Raw genomic sequence first — 16,895 nt, 5'->3', positions numbered from 1 at the left:
AGGATGTACATGATTTAAACAGATCATTTTCAAGCAATGAATACAAGACACCATCAAAAACCTACCAATCAAGAAAAGCTCAGGAACAGATGTATTTTTAGATGAGCTTTACAAGACCCTCAAAGAAGAATTAATATCAATACTCCTCAAATTATTCCATGACATACAAAATGAGGAAACCCTTCCATACTCATTCTATGAGGCTAATATCACCCTGATACCAAAACCAAAGACATATCAAGGAAAGAAAATTTCAGACCAATATCCTGATGAGTATAGATACAAAAATTCTCAATAAAATCTTGGCAAATCAAATACAAAAACATATTGAAAAGATAGTGCACCACAATCAAGTGGGTTCAACCCAGGGATGCAAGTTTGGTTCAAAAAACAGAAATCAACAAATGTAATTTATCACATCAATAGACTTTAAAACAAGGATAATATGATCATCTCAATAGATACAGAAAAAAAGCATCTGACAAAATACAGCACCCCTTCATGTTTACAATACTAGAAAAACTAGAAATGTAGGAACTTACGTCAACATTGTAAAGGCTATCTGTGTTAAACACAAGGTCAACATTATTCTAAATGGAAAAAAAAATTGAAAGCATTCCCTCCAAGAACTGGAACAAGTAAAGGATATCTTCTTTCACTAATTCTATTCAACACTGTCCTTGAAAATTTAGCCAGAGCAATAAGACAGGAGGAAGAAATTAAAGTAATATGTATAGGAAAAGAACTCAAACTATCACTATTTGCCAATGACATGATTCTATATTTAGAAGATACAAAATTTCACTAAAAAATTTCTAGAACTAATAAATGAATTCAGCAAAGTAACAATACATCATATCAATACATATAAATCAAACACATTTCTATAAATTAGTGATGAACCCAGTGAAAGATAAATTAGGAAAACTACCCCACTGAGAAGCCACAAAAAAGGGGAGGTATCAATCTAACAAAAGAGGTGAAATAACTCTACAACGTAAACTCCAGAACACTAAAGAAAAAAAGACCTGATGGAAAGACCTACCCTGATCCTGAATAGGCACAATTAATATTGCCAAAACTGCCATAGTACCAAAAGCATTATAGAGATTTAATGTGACTCCTATTAAAATAGCAATGACCATCTTCATATAACTAGAAAAAGCTATCATTAAATTCATTTGGAAAAACAAGAAACCCAGAATAGCCAAAGTAATTCTTATCAAGAATTGAGTGAAGCAGGAGGCATCAAAATATCAGACCTTAAACTATACTACAGAACCATAGTAACAAAACAGCATAGTATGGGCACCAAAATAGACTTGTAGATGAATTGTATGGAATAGAAGACAGAGACAAATCTACACCAATACAGTTATTTCATAATAGAGAAATGCAAACAAAACTTTCACAAGAGAAAAGATAGCCTATTCAACAAATGGTGCTGGAAAAATTGGAAATCCATATGTAACAAAATGAAATTAAACCCCTGTCTCTCTCCCTGCACAAAACTCAAAGTGGATTAAGTACGTAGGAACTAGAACACTGCATCTAATAGATGAAAAAGTAGGCCGAAATCTTCATCATGTCAGCTTAGGATCTGTCTTCCTTAAAAAAAAAAAAAAAAAAAAAACAAAAAAAAAAACTCCTGAAGCTCTTGAATAAAAATCAAGAATAAATGTGATAGATTCAAACTAAAAATCTTCTCAGCAAAGAGAAACATCACCAATGTGAAAAGAAAGGTTACAGAATGAGAGAAAAATTTTTGCCCTGCGCACCTCAGATAGAGCATTAATCTCCAAGATATATAAAGAATTCAAAAAATTTAATACCAAAAATCAAATTACCCAATCAATAAATGGGCTAAGAAACTAAACAGACACTTCACAGAAAAAGAAATCCAACTGATCAAAAAATATATGAAAAAATATTCAACATTTCTAGCAATTAGAGAAATGAAAATCCAAACTAAGGTTTCATCTCACTTCAGTCAGAATGGCAATTATCAAGAAGACAAGCAACAATAAATGTTGGTAAGAATGTAGGGGAAAAGAAACACTAATATATTGCTGATGGGAATGAAAATTGTTGCAGCCATTATGGAAAGCAGTATGGAGATTGCTAAGAAAACTTGGAAATAAATCACCATTTGACCCAGTTATTCCATTCCTTGGTCTATTCCCAAAGGACTTAAAATTAGCATACCACAGTGAGGGGCCACATCACTGTTTATAGCAGCTCAACTCACAATAGTTTAAACATGGAACCAATGTATGTATCCTTCAACAGATGAATGAATAAAGCAAATGTGGTTTATATACAGGATAGAATATTTCTCAGCCTTAAAGAGGAATAACATGATGGCATTTGTTTGGGTAAATGGATAGAGCTGGAGAATATCATTCTAAGTGAAATAAGTCAATCCCAAAAAGGTCAAATATTGTCAGTGATATGTGGACATTAATTCACAATAAAGGGGAGGAGTGGAAGAATAAAATTACTTTAAATTAGGCAGAGGGAAGTGATGGGAGGGGAGGGAGTATGAGGTAGGAAGAATAGTAGAAACTATAGTAGTATAAAGAATGAATTGGACATCATTATTCTATGTGCATGAATGACTAAATGATTCCACATCATGTACAATCAGAAAAATATTTTTTTTAATTTATGTATGCTGTTACAAAGTGCATTTAGAATCAATAAAAAGTGCAATTAGAACCAATAAAACAGAAAAAAAAAGAAAAAAAGAATGGTTTCTGCCAGTGGGTGGAGGAGAAGAAATAAGAATTATTACTTAATGGTGGCAGAGTTTCTGTATGGAGCAACAAAATTGTTCTGGAAACAGAAGGTTATACAATCTTGTGAATGTAATTAATGCCATTGAGCTGTCTACTTAACATGGTTAAAATGGCAAATTTTATGTTACACAACTTTTGAAACAACAAACACTTTATTACATTTCATTATTTTTTTCTTTTCAGAAAATGGAAGAAGACTATGAAGCCTCTTCAATGAAGTCAACAGTTTCTATTCATACTTCTTTAGCTTCCAGGATATGTGGTATGAAGTAGATAATGGTTTTGCCAGTTTTAGAAATGGGTGCTACCAAAAAGAGGGAACAGAGAAGTGCATAATTTAGAAGCAAAACATTTTCTTTCAACTAAGCTCTGAAGACTACTTAAGAATACAATTTCTTAAACAACACATACTTTAATATCTGCACAAACCCTTCATAATCAGTATGTAACTTTCATAGTTGAAAACAGAGTTGTTTTTGTTTTAGTTTTTCTACTTTCCAAATACCTACAGTTAGGCAGTCCATAAATATACTCATGCCAGCATTCAATGAATACAATATTCAATAATATACTAGAATGTACAATAACAATATTAAATTTTTATTTTTGACAGATAAAACTCGAAAATGTAGCAGCTGCCTTACTGGTAGTGATCAATGAATAGTGAAATATTATTAACACTATGAAAATTTTCTCTTGATTATTCAAACAGAGTCAATCTTTTTCAAAAATGGCATCATTTCCAAATTTACCTGTATCAATTCCTTGGCTGAACCCTCTTTCTCAACATCCACTTCCAAACATTGATTTAAGAAATCTTGAAATACTGGGGAAAGTTTCTCTGGATTTGGAAGTTCTGGAGTTCCATTTGTTGCAATCAGGTATAAGGCCTAAAAATTGAATAATATCTGTGACATTTTTGTTGCTACCAAGGATTGAACTCAGGGTTGCTTTACCAGTGAACTACATCCCTAAAGCTTCCTTTTTTATTTTTGAGACTAGGTCTCCACAAATTGTTGAGGCTGTCCTCAAACTTGTTATGTTTTTTTTTTTTAGCCTCCTGAGTCACTGGGATTATACGTGTGCAACAATTTGATACAATATTTATGACATTCTTAAGGTAGCTCAGCAAAGTTATAATGTACTTTATTGCTTTATCAAGTTTATAGAACTCTTTTTTTGTTTTTTGGTGGTTTGTTTGTTTGTGTTTGTGGTGGTCGGATCAAACCCAGAGCCTTGTGCATGCTGGGAAAGCACTCTTCCACTGAACAACATCTCCTGCCCCTATTAATACTTCAAAGGCATTCACCATGAATACTAAAGTGAGTAAAATGAAGTTATCATTATCTCTACCTGTTTGGATTTTGAATCCTCCTCCTTTCTTCCTTTATTTTTTCTTCTCTCTTTCCTCCTCCTCCTCCTCCTCCTCCTCCTCCTCCTCCTCCTCCTCCTCCTCCTCCTCCTCCTCCTCCTCCTCCTCCTCTTCTTCTTCTTCTTCTTCTTCTTCTCTCTCTCTCTCTCTCTCTCTCTCTCTCTCTCTCTCTCTCTCTCTCTCTCTCTCTTTTATTTTTGAGGAATGGTGCTGTAGGAATTAAACCCAGGCAGCATATGATAGGCAAATAAGTGCTCTACCACTGAGCTATACCCCAGCCCTCTTTTCATTTTATTTTGAGACAGGGTATCTCTAAGTTGCCCAGGAAGGCTTCAAACTTGAAGCCTTAGTCTCTCCAAATCTGAGATTTCAGGTGTGTGCCACCAGGCCTGACAGCTTTATTTTTTCTGTTTTGAAGTATAACAACAATACATTTGCTTAAAGAAAACAAAAGCAACAACAACAACAAAAACCCCACCTGAGTGACATATAAGTACAAAGAAAAATGATGATAATTCTAGTATCAATGTGTACAATCCTGTTAAACATCCACAAGTTTTTTAAAAGTCACATCTCAAAACAATTGGATCTACTGTAACTCTTTTCCTTAACTAGTTATATGTCAGCTTCATAATTCCTACAAATTATTCTAAATTAAATAGTACCTTATAATATGGGTGTTTTCATAATTTAACAAATACCACTTAGAAAATCTTATATTTTTTAAGTTTTGATTATTACACTTAAATTTGTAGAAAAGAAATTATTTCTAATTAGTGATTTTTATAGAAGTTTTAGATTTTAAAATTAAGCAGACTATAGAGACCATCTCTGAGTTGCCTTCTGAGACAGAAGGAAATAATGGATCTTGCTGACCTTCTTTTAAAAGACAACTATATAGCCTTGCAAATGCATTTTCCAAATTCATATCTGATCTCAAAATGTGGATCCTAAAATTTCCCATATTAGCCCCTTGTTTTCTAATTATTAATATTTTGCATTTATAGGACAGTGTACTTATTATAAATGACATATATATGTGTGTGTGTCTATATATATATATATATGCATATACACTATATATATGCTATACACACACACATATATATATACACACACACATATACACTACCAAAATGTGTATGTGTGTGTGTGTGTGTATGTATGTGTATATATATATATATATATATATTGTTTTTTGGTGGTCCTGGAGCTTAAGCCTTGGGGACTTGTACATTCTAGGCAAGCACTCCACCACAAATAAAAAGATATGGATATACTTCTATTAATCTAAATTATATATATATATATATATATATATATATATATATGTGTGTGTGTGTGTGTGTGTGTGTGTGTGTGTGTGTGTGTGTGGATATATGTGTGTGTGTGGATATAAAACACCAAAATGTGAATAAAGATACTATAAAAATTGTGTACAGGCTTTTTTGGACATGTTCATGCATTTGGGTAAATTCCTAGGAACACATTGCTGGGTTATGTGATAAGGTTATGTTTAGTTTTGTGGGAAACTGAAAAATTGTCTTCAGGAGTGGAGCATCCCTACCAAAGAATGTGTATTCCTGTTGCTCCACATCCTCACTCAGTATTTTGTATTGTCAGATTTTTTTAACTTAAGCATTCTAATAGGTGTGCAGTGGTATCTCATTGTTATGTATACTTGTTTGCCACCTGTGTATCTTCTTGAGTTGTTTATTTAGATCTTTTGCCCTTTATTTTATTTATTCTTCCCTCACTCCTTTAGATCATAGCTCTTTGCACTGTCATCTCTACCATTACTCCTGTCATAATTCATGGCTATTTTAATAGCTACACAGAGGCATGTTATGGTTCCTTGCCTTCTTCTCTGATGTACTTATGCACTAGCCTTTCTCACCATATACACCATGTCCTGCCCTCTGCCAGGACAGATACCAGCGACTGTAATTCTTAAGTTGTTGTACTTTTGTACTCCTAGCACTACAAAGTCAGTAATCCTATGACTCCACTGGGACTGAAAATCCCATAGGTCTTTTAGTGTCCATCTTTCTTTTCACATGTCACTTCCATGACCCTCTCCCACTCACTTTACAGTATTTATCCAGCTAAATGTGGTTAAAACTGTGTATTCCTTTCCTGTATCCATGCAGCCGAATGTAGAGGGATGAACCCCACTCATCTACAATGACTGGCACCACTCGAGATTGAGATCCACTAACCTTATATGGGCTCTTAGTGCTTTCAGCAGCATACTAGATTTCCCTATTCCATTTACTCTCCCACTATCCTTTCCTGTTCTAAGACATATATATTTAGTTGTCAGGTCTCCAAGATGACTCTTGGCTGTGACAATTTGAGGAGTACTGGTCAGGGAAGATATCATACTTTGTAGGATTACCCCTTTAATGAAATGTGTCTGACTTTTTTTTAAGGCTATATCAAAATAATGGGTTTTTGGGAGAAGATCACAAATTTTTCTTTCTGTTTCTTCTTTTGCAGTACTGGGGATTGAACCCAGAATTGCTCTACCACCAAGTTACAGCTCTAGTTCTTTTTATTTTCAGTTTTAAGATAGAGTCTTAGTACGTTGCTGAGGCTGGCCTCCAACCTATGACCCCCTTGACTCAGCCTCCCAAATAGCTGGGCCACCATGCCTGGCAACAGTACTGTTTTCATTACATCATATTAAAGGTACCTATTAGCAACATGGTTCATGACTGCTGATGTTGACCTAATCACCTGGCCAAGGGCTTGTTCTTTGCCCACTGTGCAGTTCCTCTTCCCTCCCCATACTGTATTCTCTGGAAGTCACTATGTGCAGTCCATACTGGAGTTATGCTCTACTTCCTGCAGGTGGAGTACCCACATAAACTTAGAATTCTTCTGCATAGGTCTCGTCTCTCAAATTTATTTATTCAATCATTTATGTCAGCAAAGATTCATAAATATTTATTTTAAATTTCAAGTTTTAATTCCTTCCTACTTTATTTTGTTGTTCCAATTGTCCCAGTTTTGGTTATTGAGAACTCTTTCAGTTGCCCCTTACTATATATCTCCTTCAATGTGGCCTTTAATAAAATTAATGTTTTTTTAAATTAAATAATAGTCATTATATGTATTCATAGGTTACAATATGATGTTTTAATATTTGTACACATTGCTGGATGCCTTTTACTTAATTATTTATTTTTCTAGTGCTAGAGATTGAACTCAGAGCCTTACACACACTAACACACAAGTACTCTACCACTGCTACATCTCCAGTCTCTTTTTTTTCTTCTTTTTCTGTTTCTTTTTTTCTTTTCTTCTTTTTTTTTTTTTTATTATGGTCCTGGGGATTGAATCCAGGGCCTTATGCCTGTGAGGCAAGCACTCTACCAACTCTGCTATATCCCCACCCCACCCCACCCAACCCTTTTTTTTAATGATTCCTTACTTATTAGGTACCCTCTGTCTTTTATTATTTCATGTTTGCATTTTTTAAATGAACACATTCTACCATCAAGTGACACAACATGCAACATAGGACAAATTTCTGAGGGTTCTTCCCCTTGGCCCTGAGTCTTTTATTGTCATTTTACATATGCATATCTCCTGCCTCTACTGTTATTATTTTTTTAAAACAGTTTTGTTTTTTAAAGATATTTATATAACAAAAATCTACATGTTTACCCAAATAGATACAAGTACTTTCAACTGGAATGTTTTTGAGAAAGCTGTTATTTAGCTTTTGAAAGATAGATTTCTGGGTTGATTTTTTTCTTTCAGAACTTCTTTATATATTACTAAAACACTTGAAATGGTCTCACAGCTCACTGATTTTATTTCATTTCTATCTTTATGTTTCACTGTGGCTAGTTCTCTATCTCTATAATAATCTACTATTAACCCAATCTCAGATGTTAGTTTCCATAATGTGTTCATCAGTTTTGTGTCACTGTGACCAAAACACCTGACAAGAAAACCTTAGAGGAACATGCATTTTGCTAATCCATGGTGCACTGACTGCAATACTCTGGGCTCAAGGTGAAGCACAACGTCATGGCAGAAGAGCATGATGGAGGCATGCTGCTCTGCTCAAGGTGGCCAGGAAGCAGAGAGAGGAAGAATGGGATACGAGGAAAACAAATGCTTCAAGGGCAGCCTATAGTGACCCATCTCATCCAGCCACACTCCTACAGTTTCTACCTATACCATTCAAACTAGGATAGACTGATTGGGTTACAGCTGTCATAATCCTATCATTTCACTTAATAAATCTTAACACAGGAGATTTTCAGGGACACTTCATATCCAAACCATAACACATGATTAAGTTTCATTTGGGTCTTTTAAAGATATATCTGACTTTTAAATACCTTGAACACAATTATAAATATTATTTTAATGATGAATTCTTCTGTGCTAATTCTTTGATTGGTGTTAGTTCTAGGTTGGATTCAGCTGAATATTTTTACCTCATTATGGACAAGATTTTTCTCTCCTTTGTCTCTCTGGTAAAATGTTTATGGGATGTCTTGATACTTGTTGGGTCTGGTCACATCTGGATTTGTATCAATATTTGTTTACTTTTCTCCAGGTAGATCAAGGCTTCTTTTATTTGAACAACTGATCTATGTAACTATGGAGGCCACACAGGAGGTAGAGCCTTATTTATTTCTGAGTAACTTCATCCTTTGACAGTCTTTCTTGGCCTGGTGGTGCTTTGCACAAAACTAGTGGTCTTCCCTTGTTTCAGACCCATGGACCTCAGCCAGGTCAGTCAAGATTCTCACAGGTCTTGTCTGCCTTCAGCTTGGGGGTATGTTCCATGAGAATCTGCTTTGATTTTGGCCATGTTACCTTACCTGAAGGTACAGGCTCTGGTACAAATGTCAATCTTTTCAGATTCGTGATATCTTTTGAGCAGCCACTGCACAATTCTTACCCTTCTCATCCAGGTTACCTTTTCTAACATATGCCCATATGACTCCCCTTCTTTCAGGCCATGGTGTTTTTCCAGATTTAGCCTGGGAATGGACAGTCTCAAGCTCATAGATGAAAATCCCTCCTTTGATCATCTTCTGGATCTGCTGATAGTTGATGACATTTGGGAAATGACTGATTTCACTGGGTCCAACCAGATCCAAGGCAGAGGAGGATGAAGACAGTCACTTCTGGGGCCTGAGTATAAACATGGTTGCAGTTATGGCCCTGTAAATATTCTTAGGCTTTGTTCTGGGATGCAGTTTTAAGCTATTTGGGTCTCATTTTTAAGATTTGTTAGGTGGAACTGAAGTAGCATTTAACTTAATGGTAGTTATTTCCCAGTCACTGAGATTAGATTCAATGTCTTCTACTCATCATCTTGTGAATGATAAGGTTTTCCACAGTGGCTGAGAGAAACAGGCACTACTCCAAGCTTTCAAATGTGGCATGAACTGCTCTTTCCAATCTTGTTTTTCTGAGCTGGAGATCTCACTATGTTCCTCATACAAGTAGTCCTCAACCTTCAACTATCGGGGACTATGGGTGTGCACCATCACACCCAGCCCCAATGTTTGTTCCTAGTGATGGAGACTGAAACGAGTTCCTGCAAATGCTAGGCAAACACTCCACCACTAAACTATACCCCAACCCATTCCTTTCCAATCTTGTCAGATAATTACATCTTAGTCTTACTTACATTGGCTCTTCACACCAATCTCCTTTGAATGCTTAAGGGGGGCTTCTCCACACAGATCTTGAGAGTCTTCATCTTTTCTTCTCTCACAGCTTTTCCAGCAATGTCCCATCACAGTCATCCCTCTCTGAACATGGCCTGGCAACTGGGGCAGCCATAAGTTTAACTTCAGTTGTTCCTTACTGTCCTTCATTCATTGTCTGATGCAGTGTCTTGAAAAGTACTGGTTCACAGAATCTTGTTTTGGAGGGTTGATTCAGGCAAGGTAGGTTAATCTGGTCTGTGTTACTTCATTTTGACAGAAAGAAGATGTTCCCATTCCTCAAGTTTTCACCAACATTACATCTAAATTTATCAAGTCTCAGTCTTCATCTTAATTGAAATGACTGCAGTTTTTGCCAAGCTGATCTCTCCCTCACTTCTTGCATGTAGATTTCAGGGCATATCTTTATCTAGTTTTCCCTATCTTTCCTGCCATTCCTTTTTAGTCTCCTTGCAGTTCTGCCTGATCAACTCTTATTTATGGACTGTGTCAGGGTACTAGCTGAATTTTTGTCAGTCTATATCCTTTTGGACCTTGTGATGTCATTTTGCCTTATAGCTTTAGAAAACATCTGTAGCTAAGAAGCCTCAGTTTGATCTCTCTAACCTAGGTTCCAGACTTGCATTCCCAACAGCCTCATCAATATATCCACTTGAACATCTTAGTAGGTGTTGTAACCTTAAAATGCCTAAAATGTTAGAATGTTGTCAGCTAAATTCCCACATACCATCCTAACCCCTCTACTCATCTTGCAGTCTTTCCCATCTCAACTAAAGTAAACTTCAATAACATCTTTCCCTTTGCTTTGACTAAACTCTTTTTTTTTTTTTTTCACATAGACTCTCCTTTCATAATATACCCAGGATCTAGCTATTTGTTTTATCACCACCTCTTATAACATCCTGGTCTACAGTACTGTCATTTCTTACCTGAATTATTGCAACAGCTTCCTAATTGGTCTTCCTGCTTCTGCCTTTGCCTTCCTTGAGAATCTCCTCTTAACAAAGTGACCAGAGTGAGCCTATTAAAATTTAAGTAAGACTATTTTATGCCTCTGATCAAAACTTTCCAATGGTTTCCCCATCTTAGAACACAAGCCAGAATTCTCATCCCAGATAAAAATTCAGAATCCCCACAGAGCACTACACAGGGCCTCATTTCATTGACTACCTTATTGCCAATTGTTTGCTCAATGCACTCTAAATTCTTTCAAGGTCTTTGAATGCACCAGGAATATTCCTGCTTTGGGGCTTTGTAATAGCTTGTCATGCCTTTCCCTAGGTAAATAAGCATCACTCTCTTCCATCTGTGTCCAAATATCACCTCAGTGAAGCCCTCCAAAAGCACTGTTTTTAAAAGCAAATCCTTGACTCTCCTGCCTCTCTCTCTCTCCTTGCCAATCTAGCACTTAAAGAGTCCATTGCTTAATTTATTATTCTGATTTACCTTATTTTTTCTTTCCTCTCATCTGAATGTAGGTTCTACAAGGGCAGGACTTTTTGTTGATTCTCTAGTTAGCAACTTAAACACTGCCTAGCACAAGGCTGGTATTAAACTCAATATTGGCTAAATAAATATATGAAAGTAGAGGGTTCTGAAAAAGCATTCAGCAAAGAATATCTAAATCCAATCCTCTCTATTGTCTGGCTTTTTTTACTTAGTATAATACTTTCAATGGTCAATATTGCACATGTATTAGCACTTCCTTCTCTTTTATGGCCAAATAATATTCCACTATTCATCAGGTGACAGATAATTGGGTTGTTTCTAGTTCTCTCTAGCCTAAATGATATTGCTATGAACACTTGGTGCAAGTTTTTTGTTGGCATGTTGCCTTTTTCCTTTTGGCAGATCTGTGGACGGATCCCAGGGCCTGTGCATGATAGGCACTCTACCATTGATCTATATTTTCCATTCCATGTGTAAGGAGGGTCAGGCGAAACGTCGGAGGGAGAGACCACCCAAGAGACTGACTCCATGCAATTGGCAAAAGGGGATTTATTGAGGATCCATTCCAGCGCGCTGGGACTCTGTACTCACTCAAGAAGGGAGAGCAGCCCAGAGCCCAGAGCAGAGTTCAAGCGAGCTTAAATACACTTTTTGGAGAGGGTGGGGGGCTTTGCATACATCAGAACAAATCATCATGAGGAGCGGGAAAATTGAACAACAACCCTGAGTCAGGATTAGTGCATACATTGGCGGGAACAGATTGGACAGGGGTGATTGGTGCTCCTAAGTGGGGTACACATTCAAACTGATTGGTTTAGGTCCTGCAATGCCTACGTGCCAAGCAACTCGGAACCCTTAGCTATTAAACAACCAGAAAGTCAGTGGAAATATTTACTGGGCAGTTCCAGTATTGTCCTAACAGCTACAGGGATTACAGGTTTTGTGGGTAGCAGAGGGACTCTAACAATACCTAGTCTTTTACTTTTTAACCCAATCTCTGCACTTTGGAAACTTTAGGATGCCTGGTCTTTTACACTTTAACTCAGGCTCTGCAGCTTAAAATCAGCTTGGAAATTTTACCTTTACACATGGACATATGTTTTTAATTCTCTTGATATATACCTAATAGTAGAATTGCTAGGTCATATGGTAACTTAATAGTAACTTTCTGAGGAACTGTCAAATTTGTTTCTAAAGCAGTGCAACGTAATACATTCCCACTAGCAATATATGAGAATTCCAAACTTTTTTTCATTTTCATTTTTATAGTACTAGGAATTGAATTCATTAGTGTGCTTCATCTAAGCTACATCCATAGCCTTTTTTATTTTGAGATGGAGTTTACAAAGTTGCTCAGGCTAGCCTCAGACTTCTAATACTCCAACCTTAGCCTCCCAAGTCCCTGGATTACAGATGTGCACCACTGTGCCTGAACAACAATTCCAATATTACCACATTCTCATCAGTGCTGATTATTGTCTGAAATGAGGTAGAAAGTGATATCCTGTGGTTTTGATGTGTATGTCTTTAATTACTAATGATGTTGTGTCACATATGGGAATATAAATAGAGATGGGAGGATGGTTGAAATTCTTCACCTCAAATGCAAGAATATTTACCTGTTCAAAGTCTACTTTGTTTAAAAATGGGCTTGAACACTATCAGTTATATACCTTTCTCAGAGGTGTGACCTTGCTTTTCTCTTTTCTGGACTTTGGGGTTCAGAGGCTGACATTCAAAGTGGATAACCTGATGTCTATATCCAGGGTACTTAAATGTGTAAGAAAAATACCCTAACTCTATAGAAAAAAGGCATCTAACTAACTAGGGTACTTCAACTATGTATAAAGCTGAGTATGTTCTTACTTATACCCAAAACAAGAAACTACACTGCTGACCAGTAAAAATCTACAGTCTTCAGCTAACATTTTCATTTTCCTTGAACAATACAAGGAAGTTTGAACTATGCTGTAAGGAGAAAAAATAAAGCTGTTGCTAAACTGGTCTTACCTTTGAGGGATCTTTCTTCAGGTATGGAGGCTCTCCTTCAAGCATCTCAATACCCATGATACCTAGAGACCAAATGTCAATTTTAGGACCATAAGCTTTCCCCGTAACCATTTCTGGTGCCATCCAATAAGGTGTTCCAACCATGGTAGTGCATTTGTTCTGCTCAGGGGTGATCTGAGCACAAAAACTGAAGTTAGCTAAGAAACAAAAACAAAACATTTAGAGTTAATAGTTTCTAGGGAAGGTTTTTTAAAAGAGTTCACCTCAGATGCCATAATTATATTTTGACTGTTCAGGCTCTTTTCTTTTCTTAAAAAAAGAATTTAACAATAAAGTAATCCAGACTGGGATTAAAATATTTAGAAAAGATTACATACTGCCACTTTTTGCGTTTTCTTCCCACAACAGAGTACAAATTAGTAGAAGGACTTTCATTCTTAATAATACATTTTATTCTTCAAGTTTTAGTAAAACTGAAAGAAGTTTTACCAGAAAGGGAGGAAATCACCAAAGTTGGACACCAAATCTAAATGCAGTGAATCAGGCAAAGATTAAGACACTGAAACTACTTTAGAATAGAATAAAGAGAAGCTAGAATCCCTAAGCATACAACTGAGCAGAGAGCTTAGAAAAAGAACACAGTTGAGTGCAATTGTACTGACAAGGTACTCACTAGCATTAATCTACCCACCCTGTCTCTATTGTAACTGAAGAATAGAAAACCTACTTTAGTATTTAATGGTAATTTTGTTGAAAGGTCAGGATGAGAACTTACAATCTTTTCTTCTCTTCTATTGTTAAAGCCATTCAACTACTTATGTTACTACTGGTTTCAGGTCTGTAAGCTTTAGACTCTTTTGTATTTACAGAAGAATGAATAATAGCTATGAACTCCTGTTTGTTTTAATAAACTAGGAGATTTTTTAAACTGTTTATTGAAGATATTCTTTCATATTAATACATTATCTGCTTCATTTTAAAAACTATAAATATTATAGTGTATAAACACACCTAATTTCCATTCCTTTACTCTTTGACATTTAAGATAATTTAGTTTTTCTTTACCATATTGCAGATAAAATTGAGTGATTCTATAGGAGTGAATACAGAAAAGAGGAACTGTTGGGTAAAATAATATTTATAATGAAAATCAGTGTTTATAAAAGCCAGGTACTGTTTCCAAGTACCTTGTAAAAACATCTAATCCTCATGATAACCCTATGAGATAGGTAGTTTTTTAAAACTTGGTTCTGGTAATTTACCTTGGTGCTTCAACACTGAGCCACATTCTTAGGCTAGAGACAGGGTCTTCCTAAATTACTTTGGGCCTGGCTAAATTGCTTAGGCTGGCTCTGAATTTGTAATCTTCCTGCCTCAGCCTCCCAAACAACTGGGATTACAGGCATGCCCCACTAAGCTGAGCCCCAGGTATGCTTACTCTTAAGATTATTCTCATTTACAAATGGGTATCCAAGGCATATATATTTGTAGTTAATTTACCTAAGAGCATTCATCTAGTGTCAGAGTCACCACAAAACATTAACCAATATGTCTAATTCCATTTTCATATGTCTCCACCAAAAATGTATGTGATTATCTATTTCCAATTGCCTGATGACCTGATTGAGTAACCTTTACAGTATGTAGTTTAATAGCTCTGCCTGACTTCTCCAGAGGGTAGGAAGGTATTCGAAGATTATGGGCACAAAGGAAAGAAGTTCAGGATGTTTTTTTATGACCTTACTGTGTCTCATACAGAAGAACATTAGAAAAGTGGGATATTTTTCTTGTCATCTCTGAGGTCAGGGTCATATAACCTTCTCCTTATTAGGCTATACTCTATAAAACTCAGAGAATTCTGAAGAGTACAATGAAAAAAAAAAAACAGTGTTAACAGATGGCATAAACAAATTCAACTTGATCCCTTTAAGACAGCATCAACACTAGGACAGTCCTATATACTGCTTCTTAGTCCTTTACATTTTTAACCTCCCAAATGAATCCTGAGATCAGTACTATTATCTTCCTCAGTGAATAAATGAGAAAAGAGACACAAAGAGATTAAATCACCCAAAGTACTTAGTAAGTAATAGCAGGTTTGTTATTCAAACCCACTCTAGTTCCCAGTTTGTAGTTTTTGCCTCTAGAATAGATTCTTTCCCCTTCTATATATTAATTTTCAAAAATATAAACAGATGACGGTTTTTTAATATATAAAAGGTAGGAAAATATAGTAAAAAAATAATGAATTTTTTTTTCTTCACTTGTTACTCACTAAGTTTAACTTCTTTCATTTCCAAAAGCACATTGTCACTTTTTATGTCCTGGTGAATGATATGATTGGCATGTGAAAACTCTAATTCCTGTAAACACTGAACAAAAGAAAACGGGTATCAATGAAGCAGTCCCTGAAAGTGCCATTCACTAGTTCACAGGATCATTATAATAGTAGCTGTGGCTTGAGCACAGCCTGTAGTATTCAGCCAAAGACCCTGCAATACTTAACATTTATTAAAAAAACAATGTCATATGCAATATTATGAAAATATAATACCTTAATTAGTAAAAAGATCTCCTCCCACACACTGATCTCATCTAGAGACATCATTAAATAATGTCTTATTAAATCCTTTATTTCTTCTTCTTCTTCTTCTTCTTCTTCTTCTTCTTCTTCTTATTATTATTATTATTATTATTATTATTATTTTTAGACAGCACCTTTCAATGTTGCCCAGGCTGGCCTCACTTGATCCACCTGCCTCAGCTTCTTGAGCTGCTAAGACTACAGACATCTGCCACATGTCCAGCTCATCTATCACTGATTCCTTTCTGCTTTTCTCCCTCTCTCTCTTCTTTCCTTGCTTGCTTGTTTTATTTTTCTTTCTTTCTTTCTTTCTTTCTTTCTTTCTTTCTTTCTTTCTTTCTTTCTTTCTTCCTTCCTTCCTTCCTTCCTTCCTTCCTTCCTTTCTCTTTCTTTCTTCCTTTCTCTTCCTTTCCTCCCTCCCTCCCTCCCTTCCTTCCTTCCTTCCTTCCTTCTCTCTTTCTTTCTTTCTTTCTTTCTTTCTTTCTTTCTTTCTTTCTTCCTTCCTTCCTTCCTTCCTTCCTTCCTTCCTTTCTCTTTCTTTCTTCCTTTCTCTTTCTTTCCTCCCTTCCTTCCTTCCTTCCTTCCTTCTCTCTCTTTCTTTCTTTCTTTCTTTCTTTCTTTCTTTCTTTCTTCCTTTCTTCCTTCCTTCCTTCCTTCCTTCCTTTCTCTTTCTTTCTTCCTTTCTCTTTCTTTCCTCCCTTCCTTCCTTCCTTCTTTCTTTCTTTCTTTCTTTCTTTCTTTCTTTCTTTCTTTCTTTCTTTCTTTCTTTCTTTCTTTTCTTGCAGTGCTGGGCCTCAAACCCAGGGCACTCTGCAAGCTACACAAACCATCTACCACTGAGTTACATCCCCAGTCTCTGCCATGGATTTTTAAAACTTTGACTTCAATGGTCTTTCTTATAAAATACTAGATAAATCCATATACTTCTAGGCCTTTTCAGGCTTAAATGCTTAATAGTACACAGCAGGTAAATAAGC

The 16,895-nt window shown here is 35.9% G+C and overlaps 1 pseudogene; it reads right to left on the bottom strand.

Moving 5' to 3' along the window:
- Positions 1 to 3,031: 3,031 nt before the first annotated feature.
- LOC113195064 (serine/threonine-protein kinase PAK 2-like) overlaps positions 3,032 to 16,895 on the bottom strand; it is a 30,523-nt pseudogene continuing 16,659 nt past the window's right edge.

The sequence above is a fragment of the Urocitellus parryii genome, chromosome 2, assembly GCF_045843805.1.
Source record: "Urocitellus parryii isolate mUroPar1 chromosome 2, mUroPar1.hap1, whole genome shotgun sequence".
In the NCBI taxonomy this organism is placed as follows: domain Eukaryota; kingdom Metazoa; phylum Chordata; class Mammalia; order Rodentia; family Sciuridae; genus Urocitellus; species Urocitellus parryii.
Note: the sequence above shows the minus strand (reverse complement) of the source record. Positions and strands in the feature narration are given on the sequence as shown.